We start from the raw sequence: 13866 nt of genomic DNA, 5'->3' as shown, positions 1-13866 counted from the left end.
GTGTACCCTTAAATTACCACATAGGTGGCAGTACACTAAATACAAAAAGTGTCATAAGAGACTTAGGGACACAGGTGGACAGTGGTCTCACATTCGATAACCACATCGCCACAACAGTCAGGAAATCCTTCTATGTACACACCTCATCACTAAGGGCTTTTCATCCAGAAAAAGGAGGTCATTATCCCACTGTACTCATCCATCAATAGACCCACTATAGAATTCAACTCCCTGTTTGGTATGTACCTCTCAAGACATCTGCAACAACTGAAAAGGCTGCAGAAATACCTCACTAAATAAATCACAGGCCTAAAGCAGATGCTCTATGCTGACTGTCTAAAAAAAACTCCAGGTATACTCTGTCATATATCGTTTACACAGAGGCAATCTCTGCTTAACATACAAGGCCATGTCAAACCCAGAGCAGTTGGACATACTACACTTAAAGAAATACCAATCCCTCAGAGCCACACGCTCCAGGGATCTAAACCTTGTCATCACAATGAACAAAACATGGTAGAGGGATAGGTTCCTGACCCAGGGACTCCCCAGGCTCTGGAATAGACAGACCATACATGTCAAGCAGATCTCCTCTTTGGCCCACTTTTAAAGGGACCTTGATGACTGGATGGGAGATAGGGAATTCACCCCGTGGATCATGTCAGTCGCCCTGCTAGATAGGGGTCCAGGGGAAGTAAATATTGTGGGAACAAATAGCCAGGAAATTGTTACAGCTAGGCTTGTATAGACCCTAGGGCCAATAGCCTAGTACTAACCTATGAACCTATGAACCTATGTAAGTGGTGTTATTCAATGTTAGACTGTAGCAGTGAGACATGGTAGGATCACTGACTATATGTTTAGTAATGGGTGATACCGAATGTCAGGCTGTGGCAGTGTGACATGGTAATGTCACTGATTATGTATCTTCTAAGCGGTGTTATTCAATGGTAGTACAAGGAAGTAAGACATGGTAGGGTCACAGAATGTATGTTATATAAGGGGTGATATCGAATGTCAGGCTGCAGCAGTGAGACATGGTAATGTCTCTGATTATGTGTCATGTAAGAGGTGTTATTCCATGTTAGGTTGTGGAGGGAGTCATGGTAGGGTCACTGACTATATGTTATGCAAGCTGTGTTATTCAATGTTAGGCTGTGGTGGTGAGACATGGTAATGTCACTGATTCTGTGACATGTAAGTGGAATTATTCAATGTTAGACTGTGGCAGTGAGAGATGGTAATGTCACTGATTATGTGTCATGCAAGTGGTGTTATTCAGTGTTAGGCTGTGGAAGTGAGACATGGTAGGGTCACTGACTATATGTTATGTAAGGGGTGATATCAAATGTCAGGCTGTGCCATTGAGACATGGTAATGTCACTGATTCTGTGCCATTTAAGCAGTGTTATTCAATGTTAGGCTGTAGAAGTGAGACATTGTAGGATCACTGACTATATGTTGTGCAAGGGGTGGTATCGAATGTCAGGCTGCAGCAATGTGACATGGTAATGCCACTGATTATGTGCCATGTAAGTGGTGCTATTCAATGTTAGGCTGTGGAGCTGAGATATGGTAGGGTTACTTACTATATGTTATGTAAGGGGTATATCGAATGTCAGGGTGTGGCAGTGACACATGGTAATGTCACTGTTTATGCGTCATGTAAGTGGTGTTTTTCAATGTCACCCTGTGGCAGTGGGACATGTAATGTTAGGCTGTTGAAGTGAGACATGGTACGGTCAATGACTATATGTTATGTAAGGGGTGATATTGAATGTCATGCTGTGGCAGTGAGACATGGTAATGTCACTGATTATGTGGCATGTAAGTGGTGTTATTCAATTTTAGGGTTTGCTGTGATACATGGTAATGTCACTGATTATGTGTCATATAAGCAGTGTTATTCCATGTTAGGCTGTGGCAGTGAAACATGGTTATGTCACTGATTATATATCATATAAGCAGTGTTATTCAATGATAGACTGGGGAAGTGATACATAATAGGGTCACTGACTATATGTTATGTAAGCGGTGATATAGAATGTTAGGCTGTGGCAGTGAGACATGGTAATGTCACGCATTATGTGTCATGGAAGCAGTGCTATTCAAAGTTAGGCTGTGGAAGTGAGACATGGTAGTTTGACTGACTATATGCTATATAAGGGGTGATATCGAATGTCAGACTGTGGCAGTGAGACATGGGAATTTCGCTGATTATGTGGCATGTAAGTAGTGTTATTTAATGTTAGGCTTTGCTGTGAGACATGGTAATGTCATTGATTATGTGTCATGTAAGTGGTGTTATTCAATGTTAGGCTGTGGCAGTGAGACATGGTAATGTCAGTGATTATTTGTAGTTTAATCAGTGTTATTCTGTGTTAGGCTGTGGTGGTGATACATGGTAATGTCACTGATTATGTGGCATGTAAGTGGTGTTATTCAATCTTAGACTGTGGCAGTGAGACATGCTAATGTCACTGATTATGTGCCACATAAGTGGTGTTATTTAATGTTAGGCAGTGGAAGTGAGACATGGTAGGGTCACTGACTATATGTTATGTAAGAGGTGATACTGAATGTCAGGCTGTGGCAGTGAGACATGGTAATGTCACTGATTATGTGTCATGTAAACGGTGTTATTCAGTATTACACTTTGGCAGTGAAACATGGTAATGTCACTGATTATGTGTCATGTAAGTGGTGTTATTCAATGTTAGGTTGTGGCAGGAAGACATGGTAATGTCACTGATTATATGTCATATAAGCGGTGTTATTCAATGTTAGGCTGTGGCAGTGAGACATGGTAATGTCACTGATTATGTGTCATGCAAGCGGTGTAATTGAATGTTATGCTGTGGAAATGAGACATGGTAGTTTCACTGAATATATGTTATGTAAGGGGTAATATGGAATGTTAGGCTGTGGCAGTGAGACATGGTAATGTCATTGATTATGTATCATGCAAATGGTGTTATTCAATATTTTGCTGTGGAAGTGAGATATGGTAGGGTCACTGACTATATGTTATATAAGGGGAATATCGAATGTCATGCTGTGTCATTGAGTCATGGCAGTGTCACTGATTATGTGCCATTTAAGTGGTGTTTTTCAATGCTAGACTGTGGAAGTGAGATATGGTAGGATCACTGTCTGTATGTTATGCAAGTTGTGGTATCAAATGCTGTGGCAGTGTGACATGGTAATGCCACTGATTCTGAATCATGTAAGTAGGGTAATTCAATGTTAGGCTGTGGAGGTTATACATGATAGGGTCACTGACCATATGTTATGTAAGTGGTGATATTGAATGTCAGGCTGTGGTAGAGAGACATGGTAATGTCACTGATTATGTGCCATGTAAGTGGTGTTATTCAGTTTTAGGCTGTGAAAGTGATACATGGTAGTATTGCTGACAATATGTTATGGAACGGGTGATATCCATTGTCAATCTGGGCAGTGAAACATGGTAATGTCACTGATTCTTTGTTATGTAAGCGGTGTTATTCAATGTTAGGCTGTGGAATTGACACATGGTACGGTCCCTGACTATATGTAATGCATGTGTTGATATCGAATGTCATGCTGTGGCAGTGGGACATGGTAATATCTCTCATTCTCTGTCATGCAAGCAGTGTTATTCAATGTTATGCAGTGGAAGTGAGACATGGTAGGGTCACTGACTATATCTTATGTAAGGGGTGATATCGAATGTCAGGATATGGTAATGTCATGATTGTGTCATTTAGCGGTGTTATTCAATGTCAGACTGTGGTAGTGAGACATGGTAATGTCACTGATTATGTGTCATGTAAGTGGAGTTATTCAGTGTTAGACTGTTACAGTGAGGCATGGTAATTTCATTGATTGCGTGTCATGCAAGCTGTGTAATTCATTGTTAGGCTGCGAAAGTGAGACATGATAGGGTCACTGACTATATGTTATGTAAGATGTGATATCAAATGTCAGGCTGTAGCAGTGAGACATGGTAATGTCACTGATTATGTGCCATGTAAGTTGTGTTATACAAGGTTAGGCAGAGGAAGTGAAGCATGGTTGGGTCACTGACTATACGTTATGTAAGGGGGGATATTGAATATCATGCTATGGCGTGAGACATGGTAAAGTCACTGATTGTATGTCATGTGTTATTCAATATTATGCATTGGCAGTGAAACATGGTAATGTCACTGATTATGTGCCACGTAAGCGGTGTTATTCAATGCTAGGGTGTGGAAGTGAGACATGGTAGTTTCCCTGACTATGTGTTATGTAACGGGTGATATCAAATGTCAGGCTTTGGCAGAGATACATGGTTAACAAAACACAACCGACCAGTCCTAGGTAAGGTGCCTCTTCAGACACAAAAATTGTATTCAAAACCAACAAAAGAGGCTCACCACAGCTTAATTCGGCAAAATTTAATATAACAAACAACAAAAAAGTAAGCACTTTCACGTTTCACGAATGTTTCATCAGACGTCAATGCAGACATTCATATGCATTCCTAATTTATATATTATGTCATATCTGTTCTTCCAATCACATCCTAAAAATCATTAAGCATTAAATAAGCAAATTAATTAATTTACCTTATCTCAAAAATCAATAATATTACTTGATATAAAAATATTGGTGAATGACATATTTCTCTAGTTTGCAGACATCAATAAATATATTAAATATATTAAAAAATGTATATGAAATATATATCTGAAAATATACATAAAAACATATAAAAATATATATATAAAAATAAAATCGAGCCATGTGAAAAAAGCCTATCAAATTACATGCAGTATTAGTCTCTCAAGCAGCTTATAAACAAAAGCATTATCTATTAAAGACGAGTATATATAAAAAATATAACTCATCATATGTTCTTAAAGATGATAATTATTATGATACTATATAAATATCATAAGTTAAAAACCATAGGTTATAAGTATCAAATAATAAATACCTAAACATTTCTAGCATTCATTTTAGTGTTTATATGGTTTAGCTAATAGGAAGTTTTCAATGATGTCTTATCATTTAGGCCATGCACCCTATGCACCTGTAGCCTCATTATCCATCTATTTTCTCTTTCTTCAGTATAATTCCTTATGTTACCTAGTCTTTCTGTTTTTTTAATCGACTCAAGAACTATAAATTTAAATCTATGCGTAAGTCCGAAACTGATGACATGTTTTGCCAGTTAATTTTCCTCATCTTCCTTATTTATGGCATAGACATGTTCCCTAACCCTTTCCCTCAGAGTTCTATTGGTTTTTCCCATGTAAAATGATTTACAGAGTTGACATTGAGCTAAATAAACTAGGTCCCTTGATCTACAGTCCGCATAACTATCAAATGTGTATTCTCTATTGTTGTCAGGGTGTGTAAATTTATTATCATTCAACATATAAACACATTGATTACAGTGTCTGCATGAGAATGTTCCCTTCCTTTGTGAATGTATAGTACCTTTTCTATTCCCTTCATAGCATAAAAGTCTTTTTAGTGCCATCATATTTTTATATGTAATATTAGGTTTATCACTCACCAACTCTCTCACTGTATCATCCATAGTTAACATTCTCCAATTATTATTTATAATTTCCTTAATCTTTCTATTCCTGTTGGTAAAAGGAATGACAAGTCTACTTCTCTTATTGTCATATTTATTTCCATTTACAATGTAATTATTTCCTTCATGTCTATGCAAGAAAGGTTTCCCCTTCCCTGACCTTTGTTTAACATTTTCAGACATAATATTATCTAACTCATGCTCTTTGTATCCTCAATCTATAGAATTATTTCTCAATATTTCTTGTTGTTCTTGATATCTAGTATCATTGGTAACCAATCTAGATACTCTTAAAGCTTGACCTTTCACTATGTTTGAATAGACATGTCTTGGATGCATACTATTATGATGTAACAAATTGTTCCTCCAGCATGATTTCCTATACATGTCTGTTGCTATCCCATCCTTATCCTTGCTGATGCGTACATCTAAGAATTCTATTTGTTGTGTTGAACTTACACACTCAAATTTCAAAAAAATCAGTCATACCATTTATATATACAACAAACTCATTTAAGAATTCTATTGTACCATTCCATACAAGGAAAACATCATCCACAAAGCGTTTATAATATTTAATGTGTTCCTTGAATGGTGCATCTCCCAACACATAAGTCCCTTCCCAGTAGGCCATTACCAAGTTTGCTTATGAATTCGCACAGGGTGTCCCCATAGCTACACCCTTATTTTGTAGGTAATATTTCTTCTCATACATGAATACATTATTATCTAATACTATATCTAAAACCAACATATATCTCATAATGAGATCTCTAGCAACACATCTTTCTATGAGTAGAAGTCTTATATACTCCATGCCTACTTGATTAGGTATAGAAGTAAAAAGGGATGCAACATCCAAGGTTACCAATATGTCATTGTCATTGCTATTTACAGAAGAGATGTATTCTGCATATCCCTGTAGGAACTGTTGAGTATCTTTTACTATAGATTCAATTTCATTAACTATAGGTTTAAATTGTTTCTCCAAATATATCGATAGTGGGTCTCTGATCCACCTTCTCCCTGAGACTATAGGTCTCATGGGTGGCTCCATCAAGTTTTTGTGCACTTTAGGTAATCCTCTAAATATATGGGAATTATAGGTTTTTCAACCAAAAAATATTTATGCAAATCTCCATCTATCACATTGCATAGAAACAAATCATATAACATGTCATGCACTCTTTTAATAACCTTATCTAATAATGTAACATTTAAAACCTGGTATGTATCAGCATCATCCAATAGGTCATTCATTTTATTGTTGTACATAATTTTGTCTAACACAACTACTGACCCCCCTTTATCTGCTTGTCTAATGACTGTTTCATTATTATCTTGTAGATTTTTAAGGCTTCATTTTCATTACGACTCAAGTTATAAAATTCAGATCTACTAGCATCACTCATGGAATATTCTATCAAGTCCCTCTCACACGATTTTTCAAATGCATCTAATATTGGATGTGTTTGTGGTATGAAAACAGATGGTTTTTAACAACATCCTTTTTAGCATCATTCTCATCATTTCCAAATAATAATTTTAAACCTACATTCCTAGTGAACATTTTTACATCAACTATAATATCAGTTATGTCCGCACGTTTTGAAGGTATAAAAGAGAGGCCTTTATTTAAAGACATACATGGTAATGTCACTGATTATGTGTCAAGTAAGTGGTGTTATTCAATATTAGGCTGTCACAGTGCGGCATGGTAATGTCACTGATTATGCCATATAAGCGGTGTTCATTGTTAGGCTGTGGAAGTGAGACATGGTAGGGTCACTTACTACATCTTATGTAAGGGGTGATATCAAATGTCAGGCTGTGGCAGTGAGACATGGTAATGTTACTTATTCTGTGTCATTTAAGTGGTGTTATTCAATGCTAGACTGTGGAAGTGAGACATGATAGGGTCACTGACTATATGTTATGTAAGGGGTGATATAGAATGTCAGCTTGTAGCAGTGAAACATGGTAATGTCACTGATTATGTGTCATGCAAGTGGTGCTATTCAATGTTAGGCTGTGGAAGTGAGACATAGTAGGGTCACTGACTATATGTTATGTTAGGGGTGATATCAAATTTCAGGCTGTGGCAGTGAGACATCGTAATGTCTTTGATTATGTGTCATGTAAGCGGTGTTATTCAATGTTAGACTGTGGAAGTTAGACATGGTAGGGTCACTGACTATATCATATGTACGGGCTGATATTGAATCTGAGGGTGTGGCACTGAGACATGCTAATGTCACTGATTATGTGTCATGTGAGTGGTGTTATTCAGTGTGAGTCTTTGGCAGCAAGACATGGTAATGTCACAGATTCTGTGTCAAGTAAGCAGTGTTATTCATTGTTTGGCTTTGGCAGTGAGACATGATAGGGTCACTGACTATTTATTATGTAAGGGGTGATATCGAATGTTAGGCTGGGCAGTGAAACATGATAATGTTACTGATTCTTTGTCATATAACTGGTGTTATTCAATGTTAGTTGTGGAAGTGAGACATGGCAGGGTCACTGACTATATCTTATGCAGGGGGTGATATTGAATGTCATGCTGTGGCAGTGAAACATGGTAATGTCACTGATGCTGTGTCATGTAAGCGGTGTTATTCAATGTTAGGCAGTGGAAGTGAGACATGGAAGGGTCACTGACTCTATGTTAAGTAAGGGGTGATATCGAATGTCAGGCTGTGGGAGTTAGATATGGCAATGTCCCTGATTATGTGTCATGTAAATATTGTTATTAAATATTACATTTTGTCTGTTAAACATAGTAATGTCATTGATTATGTGTCATGTAAGCGGTGTTATTCAATGTTATGCTGTGGAAGTGAGACATGGTAGTTTCACTGACTATGTGTTACGTAAGGGGCAATATCGAATGTCACGCTGTGGCAGTTAGACATGGTAATGTCATTGATTATGTGTCATGTAAGTGTGTTTTTCAATGTTAGGCTGTGGCAGTGAGACATGGTAATGTCAGTGATTATGTATCATGCAAACTGTGTTATTCAATGTTAGGCAGTGTAAGTGAGACATGGTAGGGTCACTGACTATATGTTATTTAAGGGGTGATATCGAATGTCAGGCTGTGGTAGTGAGACATGGTAATGTCACTGATTTTGTGTAATTTAAGCAGTGTTATTCAATATTAGGGTGTGGCAATGAAACATGGTAATGTCATTGATTATGTGTCATGTAAGCAGTGTTATTCAATGTTAGGCTGTGGAACTGAGACATGGTCAGGCCACTGACTATATGTTATGTAAGGGGTGATATCGAATATCAGGCTGTGACAGTGAGACATGATAGTGTTGTCAATTATGTGGCATGTAAGTGGTGTTATTCAAAGTTAGGCTGTGGCAGTGAGACATAGTAGGGTCACTGACTATATGTTATGCAAGCGGTGATATCGAATGTCATGCTGTGCCGTTGAGTCATGGTAATGCCACTGATTATGTGCCATTTAACTGGTGTTTTTCAATGTTAGACTGTGGAGGTGAGATATGGTAGGATCACTGCCTATATGTTATGCAAGTCGTGGTATCAAATATCAGGCTGTGGCAGTGTGACATGGTAATGCAATTGATTCTGAATCATGTAAGCAGGGTAATTAAATGTTAGGCTGTGGAAGTGATACATGATAGGGTCACTGACTATATGTTATGTAAGGGGTGAAATTGAATGTCAGGGTGTGGTAGAGAGACCTGGTAATGTCACTGATTTTGTGTCATTTAAGTGGTGTTATTCAATGTTAGACTGGGGAAGTGAGACATGATAGGGTCACTGATTATATGTTATGTAAGGGGTGATATAGAATGTCAGCCTGTGGCAGTGAAACATGGTAATATCACTGATTCCATGTCATTAAAACTGTGTTATTTAATGTTATATGGCTGAAGTGAGACATGGTAGCTTGACTGACTATATGTTACTTAAGGGGTGATATCGAATGTCAGGCTGTTGCAGTGAGACATGTTAATTTCACTGATTATGTGGCATGTAGGTGCTGTTATTCAATGGTAGACTGTGGCAGTGAGGAATGGTAATGTCATTGATTATGTGTCATATAAGCAGTTTTATTCACTATTAGGCTGTGTCTGGGAGACATGGTAATGTTGCTGATTTTGTGTCATGTAACCGATGTTATTCCATGTTAGACTGTGGAAGTGAGACATGGTTGGGGCACTGATCATATATTATGTAAGGGATGATATCGAATCTTAGGTTGTGGCAGTGAGAAATGGTCACGTGACTGAATCTGTGTCATGTAAGCAGTTTTATTCAATCTTAGACTGTGGAAGTGATACATGATAGGGTCACTGACTATATTTTATGTAAGGGGTGATAGCAAATGTCAAGCTGTTGCAGTGAGACATGGTAATGTCGCTGATTATGTGTAATTAAATGGTGTTATTCAATGTTAGATTGTGGAAGTGAGACAAGATAGGGTTACTGACTATATGTTATGTAAGGGGTGATATTGAATTCAGGTTGTGGCAGTGAGACATGGTAATATCACTGATTATATGGCATGTAAGTGGTGTTATTCTTTGTTACTCTGTGGAAGTGAGACATGATAATGTCAGTGATTATGTGTCATTTAAGCAGTGTTATTCAATGTTAAACTGTGGAACTGAGACATGGTAGTGTCACTGACCATATGTTATACAAGTGGTGATATTGAATTCAGGCTGTGGCAGTGAGACATGGTAATATCACTGATTATATGGCATGTAAGTGGTGTTATTCTTTGTTACTCTGTGGAAGTGAGACATGATAACGTCAGTGATTATGTGTCATTTAAGCAGTGTTATTCAATGTTAAACTGTGGAATTGAGACATGGTAGTGTCACTGACCATATGTTATACAAGTGGTGATATTGAATTCAGGCTGTGGCAGTGAGACATGGTAATATCACTGATTATATGGCATGTAAGTGGTGTTATTCTTTGTTACTCTGTGGAAGTGAGACATGATAATGTCACTAACTATATGTTATGTAAGGGGTGATATCGAATGTGAGGCTGGGCAGTGAAACATGGTAATGTCACTGATTCTTTGTCATGTAAGTGGCGTAATTCAATGTTAGGCTATGGAAGTGAGACACAATAGAGTCACTAACTATATGTTATGCAAGGGGTGATATGAAATGTCAGGCTGTGGCAGTGAGACATGTTAATGTCACTGATTATGTGGCATGTAAGTGTTGTTATTCAATGTTGGGCTGTATCAGTGAGACATGGTAATGTCATTGATTATATGTTGTGTAAGTGGAGTTATTCAATGTTAGGCTGTGGCAGTGAGACATGGTAATGTGACTTATCTGTCATGTAAGTAGTGTTATTCCATGTTAGGCTCTGACAGTGATACATCATAATGTCACTGATTATGTTTTTCAGTGTTAGGCTGTGGAAGTGAGAAATGGTAGGGTCACTGACAATATGTTATGTAAGGGATGATATCGAATGTCAGACTGTGGCAGTGAGACATAGTAATGTCCCTGATTCTGTGTCATTTAAGCGGTGTTATTCCATGTTAGACTGTGGAAGTGAAACATGATTGGGTCACTGACTATTTGTTATTTAAGGGGTGATATCGAATTTCCGGCTGTGTCAGTGCGACATGGCAAAGGAACCGATTATGTGCCATGTAAGTGGTGTTACTCAATGTTAGGCAGTGGAAGTGAGACATAGTAGAATTACTGACTCTGTGTTATGTAAGTGGTGATATTGAATGTCAGGCTGGGCAGTGAGACATGATAATGTCACTGATTATGTGGCATGTAAGTGGTGCTACTCAATGTTAGGCTGTGGCAGTGAGATATGGTAATGCCACTTATTATGTGTCATGTAAGCTGTGTTATTCAGTGTTAGGCTGTGGAAGTGAGACATGGTAGGGTCACTGACTATATGTTATGTAATGGGTGATATTGAATGTCAGGCTGTGGCACTGAGATATGGTAATGTCCCTGATTCTGTTTAATTAAGTGCTGTTATTCAATGTTAGACTCTGGAAGTGAGACATGATGGGGTCACTAACTATATGTTATGTAAGAGGTGATATCAAATGTCAGGCTGTGGCAGTGAGACGTGGTAACATCACTGATTATGTGGCATGTAATGGTAACATCACTGATTATGTGACATGTAAGTGTTGTTATTAAATGTTGGGCTGTATCAGTGTTCTTCTGGCTCCATAAAGTCTACTCTTCATTTTTTCCCTTCGAACTTCTCTATTAGTAATCTAAACAGTATATCCTTGAACTGAAAAGCACAGCACTTGTTCCTTAAAGATTTTTTTTCTTCTAAAAAGCTCACCGCTTGTTCGTAAAGCATTTACTTGTCAGGTTAAGCACTTCTATTTTATACAAAGTACTTCACTAGCGAAAACCCCCCCAGGAGTACCCACTTCCTTATTAAGTCCCCTCTAACACAGTTACACCCCTAACTTCTCATTTCTTCTAGAATGTCGAAGGGCCAGATGCTGGCGTCCTCTCCTGTCCAGTTGGTGAATCTGGGAATATTGAGGCAATGTTACAATTGCCTCATGTACACAGACAACCCTCTCCTCCTCCCACATAACAAAAATACTTGCGAGAGATGCAACTATTTAGCCAAGCTGGAGGCTGAGCTCTCTCAACTCAGGACTGGTAAGACCAGACAGGAGGAGAAGATAACCTCACACACCACACACCCAGTCTCACATAGAACTATCACAGCAACAATTCAAACACATAAACACACAAAGACATACTTGGAGGCTCTGATTAAAAATCTACCTAAACAGCAGAGGCCTCCAAAGCAGACACCCAAGCAACTGCCACCTCATGACACAACGCAGGCAACACATAAACCACATAATCAGTGTGCAAAGCAGTCACAGCCCTTAAGGCCAAATACAATGCCAAACATACTTGTCATAGGTGACTCCATAGTCAGACACACTGACATCCCACTCACCAGGCTGGACAAGGAGAGGGTCACAGTAAGCTGCCTGTCGGGTGCTAGAATCCACCACATAATGCAAGCACTCAGGTCACTCCACAGCAAGTACAAGTATGACTCAGTCATTGTCCATGCTGGTGTGAATGACCTGAGACGTACCTCCCTGGACTACATGAAAAGAGACATAGAGGAACTCTCTGATTATGTAGCCCAAGCAGGTATGACCCTGACCCTGAGCAGTATCCTACCTTCACCAAGAATGATGCCACAATATAGAGACAAGATGATCATCTTTAATAATTGGCTTAATTTCTGGTGTCATTCAAAGGGGATCCAATGTCTGTCTGCCTGGGATAACATGCTTGACAAGCCACGCTGCTTCGCAAGGGACGGCTTGCACCTGTCACCCCTGGGCTTCCGGATACTGGCAAAGGCTCTTGCCACCCCCATAGTGCTTTTTTTAGGCAAGGCTCAAATTCTAAACCTACCACCCTAGAAAACAAAAATGGAAAAAAACTAAGGGTAATGCTGCTCAATGCCAGAAGTCTAAATCTCAAGATGCATGCACTCAAAGCCCTCCTCAGCATGGAGAACATCGATTTCTGTGCTGTGACTGAAACCTGGTTCAAGGCTCCTGAGAGCACCCCGGCACTATCAGGTTTTACCTCATATCATGCATTCCGGCCCCAAAACCCGGACCGCACCACAAAAGGAGGGGGTGTATCCATATTCATCAAGGATACCCACACCTCCAGGTTGATGGCTACGCACGAAGCATTGGAGACCATCCAGGTGCAATTAACCATAGGCAAGACTGCTCTGCAATTTGTAGCATGTTACAGGCCACCCTCTCAAACTCAGGAACCTCACACAGCTTTCCTGAAAACACTGGAGGGTATAAATGTATCTCCTAACACCATCATATTGGGTGACTTCAACTACCCGAATATAGACTGGGATCATTACTCAAGCCCCAACACTCTAGCCCAAAGGTTCCTGGAGTTCATAAACTCAAACGCCATGGAACAACTAGTCACCGTTCCCACAAGAGGAGAAAATATACTAGATCTCATCATCACAAACATGGGGACAAAATGCTCCACACCGGAAGTATATCCCTCATTGGTGAGATCAGATCATAAACTAATCTCACTGGAAATCCACATCCCGTCCCCACCCCAGACAAAAAAGACCACAGTGAAGAACTTCTCAAAATCCAACTTCACACTTCTTAAGTCTGGTGTGGTATCCTTCAAGGCCCCCGAGCCAGTGGAAACCACAACCCAAGCCGCTGAATCCCTTACAAATGCCTTCTACGAGCACCTCCAGGACTGCAT

Source organism: Protopterus annectens, chromosome 16.part0, assembly GCF_019279795.1.
Source record: "Protopterus annectens isolate FY-2018-M chromosome 16.part0, PAN1.0, whole genome shotgun sequence".
NCBI classification, from domain to species: Eukaryota; Metazoa; Chordata; order Ceratodontiformes; family Protopteridae; genus Protopterus; species Protopterus annectens.
The sequence above is the reverse complement of the archived record's forward strand: the minus strand, read 5'-3'. Positions refer to the sequence as shown.